Source organism: Hippocampus bargibanti, linkage group LG11 (assembly GCF_051943395.1).
Source record: "Hippocampus bargibanti isolate YZ-2025 linkage group LG11, ASM5194339v1, whole genome shotgun sequence".
Classification (NCBI taxonomy): Eukaryota; Metazoa; Chordata; class Actinopteri; order Syngnathiformes; family Syngnathidae; genus Hippocampus; species Hippocampus bargibanti.
This window is the reverse complement of record NC_142744.1, coordinates 23,320,944-23,330,650: the sequence shown is the minus strand read 5'-3', so window position 1 is coordinate 23,330,650 and position 9,707 is coordinate 23,320,944. Positions and strand designations below refer to the sequence as shown.

At 41.8% G+C, this 9,707-nt stretch overlaps 1 long non-coding RNA gene across 1 annotated transcript; it reads left to right on the top strand.

The window, feature by feature from the left end:
* Positions 1-3,750: 3,750 nt before the first annotated feature.
* Positions 3,751-6,420, top strand: LOC148891964 (uncharacterized). Its single transcript, XR_016116528.1, has 4 exons — positions 3,751-4,736; positions 5,100-5,138; positions 5,355-5,448; positions 6,177-6,420. It is a non-coding gene; the product is annotated as an uncharacterized LOC148891964 (long non-coding RNA).
* The last annotated feature ends 3,287 nt before the right edge of the window (positions 6,421-9,707 follow it).

Genomic DNA, 9,707 nt, shown 5'->3' with positions numbered 1-9,707 from the left:
GCTCAGCTCCTTCTTATTTGCTACTGTGATGGACAGGCTGACAAATGAAGTTCGACAGAAAACTCCATGGACGATGATGTTTGCAGATGACATTGAAGGTCAATCGCAGCAAGACAGAATCCATGTGTGTGATTGAGAAGGACCCAAAATGAGCTTATAGGGAGAGGAAATGAAAAAGGTGGAGGATTTTAAGTACTTGGGGTAAACTGGCCAGAGCAATGGAGAGTGTGGAAAGAAGTGAAGAAGTCTGTACAGACAGACTGGAACGGCTGGAGAAAAGTGTCAGGTGTGATGTGTGATAGAAAGGTTTCAACTAAGATGAAAGGAAAGGTGTATAAGCCATGATCAGCCATGATGTTTGGACTGGAGTCCCACTGAAGAAAAGACAGGAAGCAGAGCTGGAGGTCACAGAGAGGAACATGTTGAGGTTTTCCTTGGGAGTGATCAGGTTGTAATGAGTATATTCGAGGGACCTCATAATAGAGGTTTTGGAGAGAAAGTCAGAGAGGCTAGACTGGGATGTTTTGGACATGTTCGTTGGAGAGAGAGTGAATATAATGGGAGAAGGAGACTTTGGGAAGGAGGTTTACGGATGTTGTGAAAGAGGACATGAAGATAGCCGATGTGAGAAAAAGACAATGCACAAAACAGGCTCAGGTGAGTACACTGATTCGCTGTAGCAAACGCTGAAGAGAAAAGTCGAAAGGAAAGCAAGAAGATGGGCTATAGTTGGTGCCTTGAATGATACCGGATTTTTAAATTTCATGTTTATGTCATGAGGATGTTTTTTTTGTTGTTGAAAAAATGAAATGTCACCTTATTTATCTATTCTATATTGGAATATATTTGTTAAGTTTTCAATAGGCTCAATTATGTTAGCTAAATTATATGTGGCCTTTCAAAAAAAATCAATGAACATTAATGTGTTCAACCCTTGGCGCAAAACTTTTTATTTGGTCCGTCATCCATTTGACTTTGACACCACGGATCTAGCCAAAAAAAAACTTTAAAAGCCCAGTGTGACACGGTGTGTTTTGGGCAAATGCATCCAAATATAATCCATCTATCCATTTTTTACCGCTCCTCTGGAGTCGGGTCGCGATGGCTGTAGATTTAGTAAGGAAGCCCAGACTACCCTCTCCCCAGCCATTTCTTCTTCCAGCTCTTCCTGGCGGGTCCTCTTTTGTTCCCAGGCCAGTTGGGTGACATTGTCTCTCCTGCATGTTCTGGGTCATTCGTGGGGTCTCCTGCCAATGGGACATGCCCGGAACACCTCACAGTGAGGCGTACAGGAGGCATCCTAATACAATGTCCAAGCCACCTAATTTCGCTCCTCTCAATGTGGAAGAGTAGCATCTCGACTCAGAGTTTCTCCCAGATGACCGAGTTTCTTACCTCAGTGTTAAAGGCGAGCCCGGACACCCTGCGGATAAAATTCATTTCGGCCACTTGTACCGGGATGTTGTTCTTTCGGTCACGACACATTGGTCGTCACCATCGATGATGGTTCGGATTTAAATCGACCGGTAAATTAGATTAGATTTTATTATCCTTTATTCATCTCACAGTGAAGACATTCATCATCTCACAGCAGCAAAGTTATGAAAGGAAGAGGAAAGGAAAATAAGTAGAAAAACAAAATACCGGAGCTGCTGTAAGGGTAGGGATGGCGCCATCGTGAAATCAAGCTCACAAAAACAAAAAAAAAAAAAAAAAAAAATGAGACAAGACAGACCAATACAAAGTCGGCACGCTGCACCGATCCGCTTAATGATCTCTTGCCCTGCATCTGCCTTCATTCATGAAGAAGACGCCAAAATACTTAAAACACCTCCACTTGGGGAAAGATCTCCTCCCAACTCGGAGAAGCCACTCCACCCTTTTCCGACTGAGAACCAATGTTTCAGATTTGGCGGTGCTGATTTTCATCCCAACCACTTCACACTTGGCTTTGAAACACCAGTGAGAAATGGAGAACCCTGCTTGATGGAGCCAACAGTACCACATCATCTGCAAAAAGCAAATATGCCATACTGAGGTCAAAATACAGAATCCCTCAATGCTTCGACTGCGCCTAGAAATTCTGTCCACGAAGGTTACAGAATCGGCCACCAAAGACAGCCTTGGCATGGCTCAACCCTCACTGGAAATATTCTGTCAGCAATGCAAACCAAACTCTCACATCGGCAGTATAAGGAACAGCCCATATGGTTAGTTATGGTCAGGTTAGTATCCCTTACTCCCGAAGCACCCCCTACAGAATTCTCCGAGAGACACGGTCAAGCGCCTTCTCCCAGTCCACAAAGCAAAGCTGAATGATCTGCGGTCTCTGCCTTCTTAGTCCCCAAGACCCAGAGCCGAGTTCACTTATCAGCATCCAATAGTCATCAATCAGGCTATGTTTGCGCTGTGACAGTATGAGGTACTTTTCGCAAAGTCAAAGCCTATGATTCTTACAACCCCCCACGGTTTATTTATTTATTTATTTATTTATTTATTTGTTGTCTTGACAGATGGTGTCAATGGCCACTGAGAAACTTCTAAAATTCAAAAATAAAATCAATGTGTCTCCCTTGTGGCTTCCTGAATGAGCTTGAAACCATCAACATCGAGTTGAAGTAGTCTTTGTGCCTCCCTCCTACACTGAGCCTTTGTTTACATTAAGCAGTGACGTGCAGTGAGTTTCATGGCTGGTGAGGCACTGACATCATCACAGACAGATTTCCAAACATATAAACTCTACAGAGTAGCTTATTCACCAATTGATTGGCAACAGTTAACATGTCTTGTTTAAAATGCCATGTCAGCATTCTTTATATAAACTGCAGCATAGAAAAAAGAATAAAAACCGTTATTATCATGTTACCTTTACTTATAAATGAAGTCCATGTGCCACTCCTTCTGAAGAAAGGCATCGATAACTTCTTTGTACAAGCCTTCCTTATCTTTCTTCACTTTTAAAAGTCTCTATTTCTTTCAATTATTATTATTATTATTATTGTTATTATTATTTATATTTATGGAGGATATGTAATCCTCCATTCTGAAAATAAGGCCAAAAAACACGAAAAAATGACTGAATGGTTGCACTTAACTTGCTAACTGTTTACTGTAGCTTGCGTCACTAATTCTATTATTCTGCAGCCGAGGAGTCGCAAGAAGAATCTCAGGAATCACCAGCGTCCCCTGTCATGAGGCAGGAGAACTGAGAACTGTGTGCCTCACCTATGCACACAGTTTTGATAAAAAATACTGTAGTACAGTGTTTATAATGTAAAGTGACTCTACATTATATACACCAGCTAAACTGTACAAATTTAGTTCATATACTAAAAGCTTTTGAACACTTTAATAGCGATATGCAGAGGGACAGCAATGCAATCTCACTGCAGAGCAACCAGCACAGTGAGCATAGTTATTGCACACTCCATGGTGAGGCTGCTGCTTCACCGCTCGTCTCTACTTAGTATTTAAACAGTAAATGTGAAAATTCAGCGATTTTGAAAAAAAATCCCAAAAATATTTTTCATCCTAAAATCAAACTGGGGTCCTCAACATGACAATTGCACTTTAAAACGACTACCCCGAAGTGGAAGGATAGCGCCGCCGCTTGGCTCGACTCTGCAGTTCACGTCACAGTCATAGTAGCTGAAGTTGCATACTCAGGATTTTCTTCTGACTCAGGGTGGTATAATTTGTTGAGGAATTGCCTTCTTTTTACAGAGATGTTCCTGTTTGCCTTTCTCCTGCCCCGGGATCACAGAGAAGAATCACATGAATCTCCTCTGACTAGAACAGCTGGAGAGCATGGGTGCTGTCACGATGGCGCTCTCTATCTGTGACCAGAGGCAACATCATCTGCACCAGTCACCATGCCCCCTCCCCCCCAACCATGCAAGGCAATTCGTTTGTTTAGGAAGAAAGGAAACCTTGTGATTCAGGACTCACAGCTCAATCCAGTTTCTGTGCATCCTGTGTAAAGTATCCTAAGGAGATGAAGCATCTGACACAAGGCTCAACTGCTCACTGTAAACCCGAACAGTACTACTGACTCAAAGTCATTAAGGTCAGTCAACTCAAAAGCCGATTTTTTGTTTCAAAAACTCAAACGTTTTGAGTTTTCTGAATAAGTCATGCGTTTTAAATTGCAGTAGATCAATACTTTTGAGTTCATGGCAATCGTCTACTCAAACATGTTGAGTTCACGGCAGGAAGCTGCGTGATGACGTCACTGCGTGCTCTCATTGGACGGCATTTGAATTCTCAACGGCTGAATCGAGCAGAGACCGACGGATTATTTATCTTAAATTAGGGTGGAAAGACAAACAATAGTATGTAATACACACACACATTTTATATATATACAGTAAAGTCTCGTTATATCGATATTCAAGGGAGTCCGAAAAAATATCGATATAACCGCGACTATCGATATATCCGACCCTGTTTGCATGTAATTTTCTCCGTGCGTGCATAGAAATAGTATCGATATAACCGGGACTATCGATATATCCGATATCGATATAACGAGACTTTACTGTATATATATATATTTCAAGGAACCCAGTGTGCCAATGCTGTAGTCGCTCCACAGGAAAGGAATATTTTGGAGAGTCCGTTTGGGGCTCTTGCCGCCTTTGCTGCTAGCAAAGATGCTAGTTTTTGGTCGTGCTTGCGACTGAGGACATCATCCATCGCTCGAGCCAAGGACTTCTAATGTTACGAGCTCTTCTGTGGTAAGTAGGAATGTTTCTTAAACGTCTCTTGTTTGTTGAAAGACACAGCAGTGTTATTAAGAGAATTGTACCGCGAAGGTTTGTTTGGGCGGTGGTGGAGAAATATCTATCACGGGGTGTTGCAAGTTATGTTTGTGTCCGGGAAGGTTCGAGAATAATAGTCAACTGGGTGTTAAATTAAGTTGTATATGAACTTCAAAAGTTATAAGGGTCACCCGAAATCCGCCACACAGAGGCTGCAACACCAGCAGGTTGGTGCTTTGAGTTAACTTTGTTTGCAATTTAAAAAGTAAACATGGATCAAGGTGTTTTATTAAATAAATGATTACATTTGTTGTCTGTTTTTTCTATTCAACCTTTTAGCCCCAGGGTGGACATTGAGTAACACCACCATTATCTAAGGTATGTTTACATTTTTATTAATGCTACATGATTAATTACCCGATGCATATTAAAAATAATACATTTAGGTACTTTTTTGTATTGAACAGTATTTTACCTAAACTTAATTCTCCACAGGGCATGTACTGTCTTGGGTTTGAGATGCTGAAGACACGTTAAGCTGTCGTTTTCCCCAAATTAAAACTTGGCTTTTATCTCCTCTTGCTTTTGATAAAGGAACAGCATGATATACACGAGACGCGGTCTGGCCCTTTGTGCTATCCCTCCATACCTACAAGAAGATGAGTCAGAGTTCTTCAAGACATGCAATGTATGTATTGCCTGACTTAACACAAATGTCGATTGATGGCCACAATATATGCTATACATGTTGTTTATCTTTTTTTTTTTTGAGCAAACTAAATCTGACTTCTTAAATATCACATTGATCATCTATTCGGCCTGGCCAATTGGTGTTGAGGCGTCACTTCCTTTTGCAAGGCCAAGCTTTTAAGAAATCTGTGACACATTTGTGCCTCTTGTTGAATGTAAAAAGTAGTTGAGTTAAAATAAAAGAGTAAAATATTGAGGAAGAAAGTATATCTTTGTCTCATATTATTTGTCAAACAGATGCATTCACATCTATATTATTCCATTCCTGAGATAGCAATTCAAGCCTGAGGCCAGCTTTTCAAGCAAACATGCCTGTACTCAGGTAATGTACTCGATACAATGCCCGAGCACAGGCATGTTTGTGTTCATTTTTACAAAACAAAACAGACATTGGGCCTAAGAATGGTTGAGTGCGGACCTGGGTTCCTAATGTGAAAAAAATCCCCAAATCACATTTGGCTGTGATTTTTGAGTCAAGATAATGAGAACAAATCATTATGACTCCGAAAGCCTGTTAACTTGGGTCGTGTTGTGTAAAGACAAGAAAATGTACTCATCTTTATTTCTGCATGTAATTCCAGTGCATAACCCCAAATCCAGCTTGTTGATTCATCTCTGTAACCTTTTACTTTATTCTGTACGTGTATGTTTGTGTGTATTTTGCAGTGGGGAGATGATCCAGTCATTGAGAACACTCCTGTCACACTTCTCTCTGGCAGCTGACAGACAACCCCATGTATTGTGTTGAGATTATCCAAAGAAACTAATGCACACATTCACCTTTGTTCAGAAAATACTGCTGTGTCTTGATGTTAACAGAGCACTCAAACCACGCCTGCTAAGTTTGAAAAATGCTTTGTTCCACAATATTGAAGGCATTAGTAATTGTTTACTTTTTAAATTGAATAAATAATCAAATTTACCAGATTAAATCAAGTCAGTCAGGTGTTTGCAGGTTGAAAAATGGTGTTTGCAGGTGTTTGCAGTTTCAAAAATACATTTAAAAAGTTTTATGTTTACACATGAATGACCATTTAAAACTACACCAATTGTACAGAGTGATATTTCATTTGGCTAGCATTATATTTACTTAGTGCCTTCTTAAAACGGCAGCACAACTGTTGCACGTTGAATTAGCATGACTTATTGTGCTGCCGTTTAAAACAAAGTTAACTCAAAGCACCAACCTGCTGGCGTTGCAGCATCTGTGTGGTGGATTTCGGGTGACCCTGATGACTTTTGAAGTTCACATAAAACTTAATTTAACACCCATTTGACGATTATTCTCAGACCTTCGCCGACACAAACATAACTTTTTATCACCTTGTGATAGTTGTTACTCCACCACCGCCCAAACAAACCTGCGCGGTACAATTCTCTTAATAACACTGCTGTGTCTTTCTACAAACAAGAGACGTTTAATAAACATTCCTACTTACCACAGAAGAGCTCGCAACATTAGAAGAAGTCCTTGGCTCGAGCGGTGGATGACGTCCTAAATCGCAAGCATGACCAAAAACTAGCATCTTCGCTAGCAGCAAAGGCGGCAAGAGCCCCAAACGGACTTTTCAAAATAGTCTTTTCCTGTGGAGAGACTACAGCATTGACACACTGGGTCCTTGTAATCAGAATCAGAATCATCTTTATTGCCAAGTATGTAGGACACACAAGGAATTTGTTTCCGGTCGAACACGCTGCACTAGTATCATCATAAAAAAATATACAGTTCAATTTGGGCTACTGTTCAAAGAGTTAATGGCTTGGGGGAAGAAGCTGTTTAAATGTCTGCTGGATTTGGTGCGCATGGATCGGTAGCGCCTGCCTGAGGGGAGTAGCTGGAAAAGGGGGTGGGCAGGGTGCGGAGGGTCCAGTAGGATTTTCCGCGCCCTTGTTCGGATTCTTGCAGTGTGCAAGACCTCGAGAGTGGCGAGGGCGGTGCCAATGATTTTTTCCGCCGTCCTAACTGTCCGTTGAAGTCGGATTTTGTCCATTTTTGTGGCGGCCCCGAACCAAACGGTGATGGAAGAACACAGGATGGATTCGATGACAGCCGTGTAGAAATGTTGCAGCACCTCCTGTGGCAGGCCATGCTTCTTTAGCAGCCTCAGGAAGTACATTCTCTGTTGGGCCTTTTTCAGGATAGAGTTGGTGTTGACCTCCCACTTCATGTCCTGGGAGACTGTGATTCCCAGAAACTTGAAGGTCTCAACGGTTGACACAAGGCAGTTGGATAGTGTGAGGAGTAGCTGTGGTGATGGATGTTTCCTGAAGCCCACGATCATCTCAACTGTCTTGAGCGTGTTCAGCTCCAGGTTGTGACGGCTGCACCAGAGCTCCAGCTGCTCCACTTGTTGTCGGTACGCAGACTCGTCGCCGTCTTTGATGAGACCGATGACCGTGGTGTTGTCTGCGAACTTTATGAATTTGACAGCTGGGTGCGTTGAGGTGCAGTCGTTTGTGTAGAGAGAGAAGAGCAATGGAGAGAGGACGCATCCCTGCGGGGCTCCAGTGCTCGTGGTTCGTGTTGTGGATGATATATTTCCCAGTCTGACCTGTTGTGTCCGTCCTGTCAGGAAGCTGAGGGTCCACTGGCAGATCGTGGGGGACACACCAAGCTGGAGAAGTTTGGGGATGAGGAGTTCTGGGATGATGGTATTGAACGCAGAGCTGTAGTCCACAAACAGGATCCTTGCGTAGGTTCCTGTGTTGTCAAGGTGGTCGAGGATGTGGTGCAGTCCAATGTTGACTGCATCCTCCACAGACCTGTTTGCCCGGTAGGCAAACTGAAGAGGATCTAGCAGAGGTCCGGTGATGTTCTTTAGGTGGTTCAGCACGAGGCGTTCAAAGGACTTCATGACCACAGACGTCAGAGCGACAGGTCTATAGTCGTTCAATCCCGAGGGGGTATATACATATATAGTATATTAAATACGATTGTTTGTCTTTTCACCCTAATTTAAAATAAATAATCCGTCGGTCTCTGCCAGATTCAGCCGTTGAGAATTCAAATGGCGTCCAATGAGAGCACGCAGTGACGTCATCACGCAGCTTCCTGCCGTGAACTCAAAATGTTTGAGTAAACGATTGCTCAAAAGTATGTAGTACTGCAAATTAAAAACGCAGGACTCATTCAAAAACTCAAAACGTTTGAGTTTTTGAAACAAAAACTCGGCTTTTGAGTTGACTGACCTTAATGACTTTAAGCCAGTAGTACTGTTTGGTTTTACAGTGAAGAAAAACATGGAACAAACTGGTTTTTCCCTTGCCCGGACGCGGGTCACCCATGTTTCCCCATGTGTGTGTGTGTGTATATATATATATATATATATATATATATATATATATATATATATATATATATATATATATATATATATATATATATATATATATATATATATATATATATATGTGTGTGTGTGTGTGTGTGTGTGTGTGTGTGTGTGTGTGTGTGTGTGTGTGTGTGTATAAATGGGAACCAACATTTTTTTCCTCTATTGCCCACACCAAGTCTTTGGTTAAAACCGCACGTGATTGGTCAAGAGCCGCTAGGAGGGAGGGGAGAATTACAGACACACGCAGCAGTGAGGAGAAGGGCAACAGGTTAGAGAAACAGCAGCGCACTGTGAGTAGTATATCAGAATCACAATCATCTTTATTGCCAAGTAGAACACACAAGGAATTTGTCTCTGGTAGAACACGCTGCACGAGTATCATCATAAGAAAAATGGAGGCACTATACAGTCTGAAACAGGAAAGGAGGACGACAGAGGTTGATAGCACTACAAAGAAAAAAATAAAGTTAAAAGTTGACAAAATAGATGGAAAACAGTGAAATTTCAACTTTATTGTTCAAATGCAGAGAGAAGATTGCAGCGATAAAATAATCCATCAACTAGGCTGCACAATAACCTGCACAGACACATATTACCAGTCCACAAACACATCTGTACAATTTGAAGCGAAAAGACACGCAAAGGAACCAGCTATTCATGAAGTTTCGAGTGTGTCTGCCTGCATCTGTTGCGGATGCAATGTCACAACTTTCAAGATGTACAACCCAGAGCTCCTTAAACCACTTTATGCAAAACTTTATCAACCCAACTAAACAGAACACAATTGATGAGGAACTGGGTAAAGATTGCAAGTGATTTTCAGCCATTTTCAAGTGTGGATGACAAAGGATTCAGAAAATAT